Source organism: Symphalangus syndactylus, chromosome 7 (assembly GCF_028878055.3).
Source record: "Symphalangus syndactylus isolate Jambi chromosome 7, NHGRI_mSymSyn1-v2.1_pri, whole genome shotgun sequence".
Lineage (NCBI taxonomy): Eukaryota > Metazoa > Chordata > Mammalia > Primates > Hylobatidae > Symphalangus > Symphalangus syndactylus.
This window is the reverse complement of record NC_072429.2, coordinates 139,868,702-139,881,312: the sequence shown is the minus strand read 5'-3', so window position 1 is coordinate 139,881,312 and position 12,611 is coordinate 139,868,702. Positions and strand designations below refer to the sequence as shown.

Genomic DNA, 12,611 nt, shown 5'->3' with positions numbered 1-12,611 from the left:
AGTTGCTTTTTGTTTATTTAATGCATACGCTCTTCTGTGTCTTGAGGCGTGCCTTACTGTCTTCAGCAGATGAGACCTGTTTATTACAGCCTCTGCAGAATACTATTTATATGTTGATCACACAGTAAATATCTAATGGTAGCCTCTTTGACATTTGGTGTTTGGGAATAGGAGGGAGATTACTGATTGTTCTGCTTTTTATATTTTATTGTCTCACTCCATCCCTTTATTTTTCTCTGGGAATGTCTTCATTAACTTAACCCTGGTTTTGAAGGCTTAAAAGTGTGCTGGTATGCTTTTTAGAATTAGTGACAGTTCCAATTGGTGTAGCCCAGGTGGCAGTCATTCATGGTTCACTTGTCATTGCATGAACTTGGGATAGCTGTTCATATTGTGTTCATTTCAGTTGAATTTATGTGTGTGATTGTTGTATTACACATGTTGAATTTATTTTTTTTTATTAAAAAATTTTTTTTTGAGATGGAGTTTCGCTCTTGTCACCCAGGCTGGAATGCAATGGTGTGGTCTCAGCTCACTGCAACCACTGCCTCCTGGGTTCAAGCAATTCTCCTGCCTCAGCCTCCCAAGTAGCGCAGGTGCTCACCACCATACCCGGCTAATTTTTGTATTTTTAGTAGAGACAGGATTTTACCATGTTGTCCAGGCTGGTCTTGAACTCCTGATCTCAGGTGATCTGCCTGCCTTGGCCTCCCAAAGTATTGGGATTACAGGCGTGAGCCACTGCGCCCGGCCATGTTCATATTAAAAAAACAATTTTATTTTAAGCCTACAGCACCCAGTATTTTCAGGCAGCCCCCCAATCCCAATACTACTAACCAGGCCTCATGCTGCTTAGCTTTTGAGATTGGGTGGCATGGCTGTAGACCATGGTCATATTTTGGCAAGTAATGTCCCTTATAGCAATTCTTTCCCTTGATACAGGATCCTATATGGAATCACTTGTAATATATAGTCATGACTCTTTAGTCGTCTTTTTTTTGTTTGTTTGTTTGTTTGTTTTGAGACAGAGTCTCGCTCTGTCACCCAGACTGGAGTGCAGTGGCACTATCTTATCTCACTGCAAGCTTCGCCTCTTGGGTTCAGGCCTGCCTGAGTCTCCCAAGTGGCGCCATCCACACCTGGCCAATTTTTTTGTTTCGCTATTTTGGCCAGGCTGGTCTCGAACTCCTGACCTCGGGGGATCCACCTGCCTCAGCCTCCCAAATGCAAAGTAGAATTTCTTTCCTGGTGTACAGGATGTTGTGTTGTTCATCATGAACATAACTGTTAATCCCAACTTCTTCAAGCAAAAGTCTGTATTTATTACTTGCCCATCCTATCAGGGATATGTTAGGATATGTCAATACGAACAGTAAGTGTAGCTGGAGCTAGTGATGAGCAAATGTGAATCAAGAAAAGTAAGTGGATTTATTCTTTCGTTTGACACAGTTGAGTGCCTTCAGTGGGCCAGGCCCTGTGCTGTACTCTGTTCTTTTGTTCATTTTTCCCCACTCATCTTTCAGATGATTGCTTGGTGATTTGGAGTTGTTTTTGGCACTTGCCTAGTTTTTGATGTAAATTTTAGTAACTCAGTCTCTCCCTTTTAAAAGATATCTTTCCTTCTTAATTTGTGACATCGAGATTATCACTAATAAATAGTTAATGCCAGAGCAGGACAAATAACAAAATAATTGTTCATTATATAAACGTTTTATGAAATGATTTGTGAATAAATGTGTACATACTTTTTTGTGAATAAATGTGTACATACTACCTAATTTTTATCTCCTAGTGACAACAGCTTTGAAATAAAAAAAATCCTGGTAGAATAATGGTGTTTGAGTATATGTATGACATAGGTGACCTAGAATGAGGGACTAGATGTGACTTCTAGGCCACATGGACAGAATGGTACATAAGATTTTACTGGGGAAGATTTGTGCAACCCCAAATGATAATTTTATTCTGGATCTGTAGGGTCGATGAAGGCTACCTGTTGGATTTGTGTGGAAACTGGATTCTAAATCTATCATCTTTTGATGGACTAGGGGCAGATAAGACTTGATCATTGTTAGAGCTGAACTTGCAGTATATAGAGCTGAACTTGTATAGTACACATATCAATAGCAGTGATAGATTTGGGAAAACTTTGATCACTTATGTATGCTTGTCATTAATTTTTTTGCAATTTCTTGAATGAAAAATTTTGAATTAGTAAGCATTTAAAAATAAAATGTATAGTTTTTTCAAATCTGGCTTTAAATGTTTAGAATAAGTCTCTGGATTTAAAGGTTAGGATATACTTTTATTCATTAGACAATAAAGTTTATTGTGTATACATCTGGAAGATTGTTCAGACTGTTGAAGAAGATGTATCCTTTGTTTGCCCCCAGCCCTTTCCTGTTGTTCCCCAACCCTACTTTTATTCACGTAAGAAGATGGAAGAGGGGAGGAAAGCAGGGTGTGACTTTTTATGCAAAAATATTCTTTTTTCAAAAAAAATACTGAGAATGGGGTCTTACTATATTGCCCAGGCTGGATTTGAACTCCTGGGCTCAAGCGATCCTCCTGCCTTAGCCTCCTGAGTAGTTGACATTACAGGCATGCACCACCACACCTAGCTAAAATATTTTGATTATGAAAACGAGTCAGTTTATAAGTGGATTTTTATTGAGAAGAAGAGGATAACAAAGCTTGGTCAAATGTTTGCGTGGCATTTGTACAGTAATCATGATGGCTGTTTTTATTTTAGGACATACTGTGGCTGCTGCCAGACATTTACCCAAGGGGTGGTGCAGAGTTGTTTCCTCAGCTGAAGCTCTTTGTTTTGTTTTGTACCACTGAGCTGAGGCTGGAGTTGCCCTCAAAGCAGTGGCACGGCAGTTCCCACAAGGGAGTGCTCCAGACTATCCTGAGATGGGGCTGGTTGGGATTCTAAAGAAAGAAGTACTAAACACCAAGGTGATCAGTCTAGAGCATTTATTGGGGAAACTTACAGAGGATTGCGACAATCCTTGTGACAGACAGCAAAAAGGAGTGGGGCGGTATTCTCTCTAGGTATGTCTGCAGCAAGGGGATTAAGGTGTGGGGTTTTTATGAGAGTTTGAGGAATTTGTCTCAGGTCCAGGGCTAGTTTCTGTCAGTGTTTTGTGCAGCAACTTAGATACCTTTATCAATGCCTGGGAATGTTCAAGGCTCCATACTGAGTTCAAGTCTGCCAGGGAAAAGCTGCACGTGGCTGGGTCACAGAGCAGTCAAAGCATTCTGGTATTTGATCAGGACATAGAATGAAAGCACAGGGAACAGGACAGCCCTACCCTAGTGGACTTAGTGATGGACGCCTTCTATTTGCATCGTCTCTCTTTGCATGAGGGGAGACAAAGATACTCTCAATTTAGTACTGTGAAGTGTGTTAGATGTGAAGAGGAGGTTGTGTTGTCTTCTTAGATAACTGTTAGAATAATGTAGAGATCAACTAAGTTTGAGAATACAAAAAATGAGATTGAAATGAAAACTGAGTGTAGTTTTCAACAGAAGAAATAATTTTGGTCATTTTTTTTTGTTTTATTTGTAAGAGATGGGGTGTTGCTATGTTGCCTGGGCTGGACTCGAACTCCTGGACTCTGGTGATCATCTTGCCTCAGCCTTCCAAGTAGCTGGGACTACAGACGTGCAGCCACTGCCACTATGTCCAACTGAATCATATTCTATATGGAAAGATTACATTGTAGTAAATATATGTTGTACTTTTGTGGTCACATTAAAAAATATGTAAATGTATTTGATATATTTTGAGACTAGGAATATGTAGTTACATTAAACCCTATATGTAGTAATGCCGTTATTTTTGTTTTCTTTCCAGTTTTTGTTAGATTAAATCAGATTTCTGTTTTTTGTGTGTTTTTTTATTTTTATTTTTTACTTAAAGATGACATTTGATTTCCGTAAACTTGGGAGATACATACTAGCAAATTCCTGTAGTCAAAGGTGGTTCCTAGGTAATTCAAGGGTGCCAATTAGAGTATACTTTAAGTCACCTGTAATTATGTCCAGGCTTTATATATACTTAGAGCATAAAAATAAACTTTCATTCTCTCATATTTAAGTCCATTTTATATAGACAAATTCATGGCATAACTTTATTTTCAGAAAAATCAGATGTGGAAATACTTAAAACCACAGCTGAAGTAAATTATAATTTCCCCAGGAAGTAAGTATAAAAGGATACAATAATGATTATAAAAGGAAAATTTAAATTCTTTAACATGTTTTTGCAGTTTCTTGCCCTCTATCACTTATTTTAAAAAATGGATGTTCTTAAAAATGTGCAAATTAGGTGTATATTTTAATGACACCTGTACTACAGGAGATCCATGTTTCTGTATTACATTAATATAAATCTTAATTGTCTAGGATCAGAAATCAAATGCTTTTTAGTTGTTGCTGTTAATTATCTTTACATCTGTTTTTGATGTTTAGCTTTCCTGTTTGTGAGTAAACTACTTTATTAGTTATTAAGATGCATGGAAAGGCCATATCCCAAAAGAGCAGTAGTCATTATAATAGCTTTATGTAATTAACTGAAAGCAGTATTTTTCTCTAAAAGGTTATTGTCTTAGAAAGTTTAAAAAAAAAAGATATTGTTCTCTAGAATATCCTTTGTCCTATTAGACTGATGAGCTGCAGATAATGGTAATTTTTATATTTAAAACTGTTGTGGGACTTAAGTTTAAAATTTTATGTAGTATCTCAAGTTGTAACTTTGCCATGCTTAAAAATCATAGCAACCAAAGTGTCTGATGTGATGTGTGCTGTGACACATTCGGAGGTGGCTCTTTAATTTGCTGGTGGAGGTGTGAAGGTTAAGGAGGTCCAGTTTTTGAATTGGTTACAGATTGTTTCTGAGGTAGAACAAGATCTGATCTTTTTTTTTTTAGGTCAACTAAAGATGCCCCTGAAACATAACAACAGCATTGGTCGGGTGCAATGAGTCAGGAAGGCCCCCACATTTGCATCCCTGGTAGAAAATGGGCCCAATAAGTTGTTCTTTTTGCTTTTAGTTGAAGTGTCTTTTATTATAGTGGCCCCTCCTCCTCTGTTTTACCTTATACCTTGTTGTAGACTTCGTGAGTGCTCAATACATTGCTAAGAATTTAGGATGACGTTGATTTATCTATACAGTACATGTTTGTCTTCTCTTGACCTCTTTAGGTGATGTAGATGTATAAAAATTACAGTGCTCATTGATCCTGCTTCTTGTTTTCCCGCAATTGATTTTATTAGTTAAAAAGATTGAATTAACAAAACTATAAGGTTCTGACCTACTTAATTTTTTTAATTTTAGAGAGAGTTTTACTCTAGCTCAGGCTGGAGGGCAGTAGCACTGTCATAGCTCACTTGTAGCCAAGCAATCCTCCTGTCTCAGCCTCCTGAGTAGCCGGGACTACAGGTGCGTGCCACCATGCCTGGCTGATTTTTAAAAATTTTCTTTTTGAAGAGATGGGGTTTCACTTTGTTGCCTATAGGCTCTGATCTACTCTTAAAAGATGAGGACAGGCCGGGTGCGGTGGCTCACACCTGTAATCCCAGCACTTTGGGAGGTCGAGGCAGGTGGATCACAAGGTCAACACGGTGAAACCCTGTGTCTCCTAAAAATACAAAAAATTAGCCAGGCATGGTGGCAGATGCCTGTAGTCCCAGCTACTCAGGAGGCTGAGGCAGGAGAGTGGCGTGAACCTGGGAGACAGAGCTTGCAGTGAGTCGAGATCATGCCACTGCACTCCAGCCTGGGCAATAGATCGAGACTCTGTCTCAAAAAAAAAAAAGAAAAAAGAAAAGAAAAAAGATGAGGACATACTGAGCATTAAGATTACATGAACAGCGCATTAGGAAAAAAACTTTCATTTTGTTGGTTTCAAATAACAGAGTGAATCTCAGATAGAGGTCTTTGCAAGCCAGTTTGGCATTGGACTCAGCTTTGAACCCCTCCCCGTCTTCCCTTGTCTCTAGTATAGGATAACCCCGTTTATATTCAGGCAAGGTATTAATAACTTTCTTCTGGGAGGACCTGTCTACAGTTGATGGGTCCTGATGCCAGAGAACCATGGATACATCTCAGCCTAGGTGTTACTTATGCTCTGTAAGAATCTGTCAGGATAAGTCACTCTGAGGCATAGGTGCTTACCTCTGGACCTGGGGTGCTTGCCTTCGGTGAATTGTAATCCTGATTCTTGATTCCTTCTTGAGTTGTTAATATGAATAATTTTTTCTTTTCCACAGTAGCTCCTACTATAATATGCTCTGGGGCCCTGGGACATTTCATGGGTGTAAAGTAGCTTTTTTCGTTCTGTTTGGTTCTGTCATTTATGGACAGTTTGTCTAATAGATATAAAGTAAACATTTATATGTTGTTGAAAAGTTGTTCCTATCTCCCCATTTCTTTAATGCTCTCATAGTTCTAATTAGCTATACACATTTAACAATTGTGATAATACTTTTAACCTCTGATGGACAACTTAAGATCATGTGTCACTTGTTAATGTTGTAATTGCAGTGCTGATTCAAACTTCAAAATAGAGTTTTTTATATCTTCCTTTTCTACATAAACACAGTAACAGTCTAATCTCTCTAACTCCATTTTGATGTCTCTTTCTTTTCCTTACAGAAAAAGAAAACATCTTGCTAGAGAGAGATCAATAGAGAGTTGTTTTCAGAAGTGAACTTTATATGCAGAAAATAGGAATAAGTCTATAATAACAGATGGTCAGAAAATTTCATCACTGTCATAGCAGAGGCTTAGCAGAATATAACTTGATAAACATTACTTGTTTAAAACTTTTGAGGCCGTTTAGCAGGAACGTTGGGGAGGTGTTATTTCTCATGGGTGGTTTAGATCTCTTAGAGCATTCTGGGCCATTGTAAGGTCTTGTGCATTTGTTCTGAGTCAGATGGGAAGCCACTGGAGGATCTTGAGCAGACGCGTGATGTAAATTTTAAGAAACTTGTTGAGATGGTTGTGTTCTAAAGATAAGGAATCAAGGATGATGTCAAGGTATTTTCATTAGCAGCTAGGAGAGTGGAGTTGCTAATTTCAAAAAATTTTTTATTTTTTTATTTTTTAGAGACAAAGTCTCCTTATGTTGCTCAGGATGCTAGAGTGCAGTGGCTATTCACAGGCGTCATCATGGTATGCTGACAGCCTCAGACTCCTGTCCTTAAGCTATCCTCCTGCCTCAGCCTCCTGAGTAGCTGGGACTACAGGCGCATGACACTGACCCCAATGCTATTTGCTGATTTTTGAAAATCTGTTTCAGGATTAGGTTTTGAGGGGAAAGCCAAGGGTTTATTTTCAATTTCTTATAATTGTAAACAAGATTTTAGAGCAATGATTTATTAGGTTTATGATTTCTTTTCTGTAATGTTTATAGTTCCTTTAGGAATTTTAGTTATTTATTTGTATTTCTTTTTCTTTCTTGGTTGATCTAGAACTTGTTGTTTCTGAATACCAACTGGTAGCCTTTATTTGTTAAAGGTATTTTTTTTGTCCTTTAGCTCTATGTCATTTATTTTATATTTTTGGCTCCTTTTCCTTGTCTTCCTCTTGTGTGGAACTTTAATCTTTGTCTTGTAAGACTTGAAAGTCTCTACTCCCTGCCTTTTAGAGGCTTTGTGTCTTTTTTTTTAATTGACATACAATTCACATACTATACAATGAGTACAATCACCACCATCAATTTTGGAAATTTCCGTCACCCCAAAAGAAAACCCCATACCCACCAGCAGTCACTCTTTATTCCTTATCTTCAGCCCAAGGAAACCACTAATCTACTTTCTTATAGATTTGCCTATTCTGCACATTTTATATAAAAGGAATCATGCTGTATGTGGTCTTTTGTGGCTTCTAACACTTGGCATAATGTTTTCAAGGTTCATCCATGTTGTAGCATGTATCGATACTTCATTCCTTTTTATTGCTGAGTAATATTTGACAATAAACATACCTTTATACAATAAGAATACTAATGCTCTAGGATTTAGCCTTCCAAAACCTTGCCTGATTTGTCTGTCTTCTGGCAGCAGTTTTCTGTGAATGCACAGCCTAGATTCTCCTCCTGCTTCTTCTCAGAATTGGTAAATACATACCAAAGGTAAAAGTAACTGCAAAAGATCAGCTGAACTTCTGTGGTTTTGAAGTTTTTTAGCCCCTCATGTTCTTGCTGTCTTCAAACAGATGATTTTTATATTTTATGCAATTCTTCTATTTTTTTTCTAAAGGAAATGCTCTTCTATTGCCAGCTGTTGCATCTGTCTTGGATTTAGAAATCTCAAGTCTTTTTTTTTTTTTCATTACTGTTGTTAGAGATTCTGGTTTTAAAAAGTCAGGGGGCCATGTGCGTTGGCTCACACCTATAATCCCAGCACTTTAGAAGGCTGAGGCGGTTAGATCATCGGAGGTCAGAAGTTCAAGACCAGCCTGGCCAACATGGTGAAACCCCATCTCTACTAAAAATACAAAATTAGCCGGGTGTGGTGGCACACACCTGTAATATCCCAGCTACTTGGGAGGCTGAGGCAGGAGAATCACTTGAACCCAGGAGGCGGAGGTTCCAGTGAGCCGAGATCGCCCCACTGCACTCCAGCCTGGGCAACAGACTTTATCTCAAAAAAAGAAAAAAAAGAAATGTTAAATATCTTTATTCTTAGAGTGGAGCTTTAAAAATTGAGTGATTATGTTTAACATGCATTGAGCAAAAACGTTTCTAGTTTCACAAACCCCTGAGAGTCACGTGGTTGAGAATGGGGTCAGTGGGGGAAAGAGTAGAATGTGGAAATGGATCTTTGGACAGTGCCAGCAGGACTAGGCTGAGGCATTTGTCTTGACATAATATCTAAAGAGTCACCAAAAACCTCAGTAATTAAGATAAACAATAATTTCATGCAGCTTTTTTTTTTTTTTTTTGGAGACTGGGTCTCTGTCGCCCAGGCTGGAGTGCAGTGGCCCAACCACGGCTCATTACAGCCTCCACCTTCTGGGCTCAAGCAGCCCTCCCACCTCGGCCTCCCAAGCTGGGACTATAGGTGTGTACCACCACACCCAGCTATTTTAAAATTTTTTTGTAGAGATGGGGTCTCACTATGTTGCCTAGGCTGGTCTCGAACTCCTGGGCTCAAGTGATCCTCCTGCCTTGGCCTCCTAAAGTGCTGGGATTACAGGCATGAGCCATCACGCCTGGCCTACAGTATTTTTAAGAATCAAAAATTTATGCAAAAAAAATATAATGAACATATACTTTTATTTTTATTTTTAAATTATTTTTTAAACCACAAGGTCTTGTTCTGTCACCTAGGCTGATGTGCATTGGCACAATCATGGCTCACTGCAGCAGCCTCAGCCTCCTCCGTCTCAAGCAATCCTCCCAGCTCAGCCTCCTGAGCAGCTGGGACTACAGGCAGGAGCCACCATGCCCAGCTAATTGTTTTGTATTTTTTATAGAGTTGGGGTTTCATCTTGTTGCCTAGGCTGAAGATATATTTTAAAGTAAGTTTTAAGAAGGTATAGAAGAGTATGTAGAATGCATTATATTGGTGTAATGCAAAAGAAACTGTATTTGCATATGCGCGTTCTTGTATATGCATGGAACACCTCCAGAAGGTTACACAAACAATTAGGAACAGTGATTGTATCTAGAGAGAATGTGATGGAAAGAAAATAGGGTGAAGGGGGGTGATGTTTATGGTGAATTTTGTACCATGTATTTAATAATTTTTTTCTTTTTTTCCTTTTTTTTGAGACAGAGTCTCGCTCTGCTCCGCAGGCTGGAGTGCAGTGGCGCGATCTTGGCTCACTGCAATGTTTGCCTTTTGGATTCAAGCAATTGTTGTGCCTCAGCCTCCTGAGTAGCTGGGGTTACAGGTGTATGCCACCACACCCTGCTAATTTTTGTATTTTTAGCAGAGATGGGGTTTCACCGTGTTACTCAGGCTGGTCTTGAACTTATGGCCTCAATTGATCCGCCCACCTCAGCCTCTCAAAGTGCTGGGATTACAGATGTGAGTCACTGCTCCTGGTCTGTATTTTCTTTTTTTCTAATTAAATTACAGCAAATATACCATGCAGGTGTATTTTCTGATCAAAAGAATAAATGTAAAAAGCAAATATTTTAAAGAAACAATATCCAGTAAAGTCCTCAGTACTTAGAAATGAAATACCTTTCTAAATAATACATGAGTCTAAAATCAAAAGAGAAATTAGAAAATGTTTCAAAATTAGAATATGGGTGTTTGAATATCTCTTCCAGAACCTGATTTCAATTCCTTGGATTATACCCAGAAGTGGGATTATTGAATCTTTATGGTGGTTCTAGTTTTAATATTTTTAGGACTATCCATGTTGTTTTCCATAGCAGTTGTACCATTTTACATTCCCACCAACAATACACAAGGGTTTCGATTTCTTCATATCCTCGCCAAACCTTATTATCTATTTTTTAAAAAAGTAGCAGCTGTTATAATGGGTGTTAGGTTGGTTTTAACATTTTTTAATGATACAAATTTTTAGAATTAGAAAAGTGACTCCTGAAATTTCTTGGTAAGCTGGAATAACATCCATTCATGCCAGCATGACAAAACCAAAAGCATACAGGAGGGAAATTGACAAAAAAAGCCAACTACTATGTAGCTCCATTTGGAAAGAAGAAAAGCTGTCTTATTTATGTCTGTTGCTTGGAATATAGATATGATGAGGGATAGATCCACACTATATGCTACTGATATTATATATATCGATATATATAATTTTTTTTTTTTTTTTTTGAGATGGAGTTTTGCTCTTGTTGCCCAGGCTGGACAGTCTCGGCTCATTGCAACCAGGTTCAAGCGATTCTCCTGCCTCAGCCTCCCAAGTAGCTGGGATTACAAGCATGTGCCACCATGCTCGGCTAATTTTTTGTATTTAGTACAGATGGGGTTTCACCATGTTGGTTGGGGTGGTCTTGAACTCCTGATCTCAGGTCATCCACCTGCCTCGGCCTCCCAAAGTGCTGGGATTACAGGCGTGAGCCACCGCACCCGGCCTGACACAGAGTATGGAGTCTGTCGTAATGGTTAGCTTTTTCAGGCCATCATGAGGGATAAATTTAAAATGTATATTGTCGATTTTTCACTTTTAGCTGAGAAATGCAGGTTGTAGAAGGGATTTACATTCACCACAAGGGGTCCTCCTGACACCATCAGACCCCCAGGGCAGTATTAATATGTCTGCGACTGCAAAGCCCAATTTCTGACAAGTAACCCTGAGCCTTTATAGTCTGATCAGTGGTTTTCTGTTTCAGTTAGCTTGGAAAGTTAACCTAACTTGTGGAAAGACACAATTGCTTGATACTGTTGCTATTTGTTAAATAAGGTGAGCAGTCAAACTGTGGATAAATTGCATTTATAGGGTCAAAAAAATTGATGGTGATGAAATAAGTTGCATGTGTGTATATGCATTTTCCATAAAATAAAAGTTCTATGTTTTGGGCAATGTTAGCGTTAAGTAACTACTGTATTGCCTTTTGATATTTGCATTATTATGGTCAGTATAAGCGATAAAAAAACACTCTGTTTTATAACATATATGGATAGATTGAACACTTTGGTGACCTTCTTGTTCTGTCCTGTGTTGTCATGCTTCTACCACTGCATCTGAAAAACTAATGCAACATCTTACAGATTTCAGGAGACTTTAAGAAAAAAGCAATTACAGCAGCTAACCTCTCAGCAGTTTCTAAATCTGGAATTTAGCTTTGATTTCTGTCTATATGTCAAAACAGAAATAAGAAATTATCATTAATTAGAGTCCATAAAAATACTGCTTAGATTAATAAGGTCAAGGTTTTGTTGTCTTTGCCTTTTTAGATAATGAAATAGTTTTTATGACATTAATTTTAGAGGTACTTGAGAATACACATTTTATTGTCTTATCCAATTGGCAGAAATATTAAATAAGATTTTCATGGTAAGAGTTGCATTTTCCCATCTATTTTTTGTATTTCACTGTTGCTTAATTTAGTGGTTATAGTTATTTTCTGGTGACTTTGATACATCTGTCAAGTACCAGCCACATGTCTAGCAGGTGGTGTGATGACTTTTATCTGAATTCGTATTGGGGCAGGATTACTGATACTAGAGGACTATCACATGAGCCTCACGATTTGGTGAATTAGGGTGTTGCATGGGGATAAGAGCAGCTTATTTGTCCCATATTCTTTGCTGTGTTTCTTCTCTTCCTTTCTTTGTCCCGTTGGTCCTCACTGTGATTCATTTACCCTTTGTAGGCCTGTTTCCAGACTCTTCTCTGGAAACCTTTGTAGCATCTGGAGGTAGGTAATACTGTAAGTGGTGGTTTAACTGTGTCATCTGGCTGGTGTCCAAGTGCCTGATGCATATCCCAGCTCTGCACCTGACCAATTAGTTGTAATATTAGGTATGTTACTTAATTTCCCTGTTCCTCAGTTTGTTCATGTGTCATACATGGATTGTAATATCATCTATGTTATTGGTTGTTAAAAGTATTAATTGAGAAAATAGGTGTAAAGCACTGCAGCAAATTGGTGAAGTACATGGACTCTGTA

At 38.3% G+C, this 12,611-nt stretch overlaps 1 protein-coding gene across 8 annotated transcripts in view; it reads left to right on the top strand.

Moving 5' to 3' along the window:
* PTK2 (protein tyrosine kinase 2) overlaps nucleotides 1-12,611 on the top strand; it is a 345,258-nt gene that overhangs the window by 57,553 nt on the left and 275,094 nt on the right. The window lies entirely within an intron of this gene.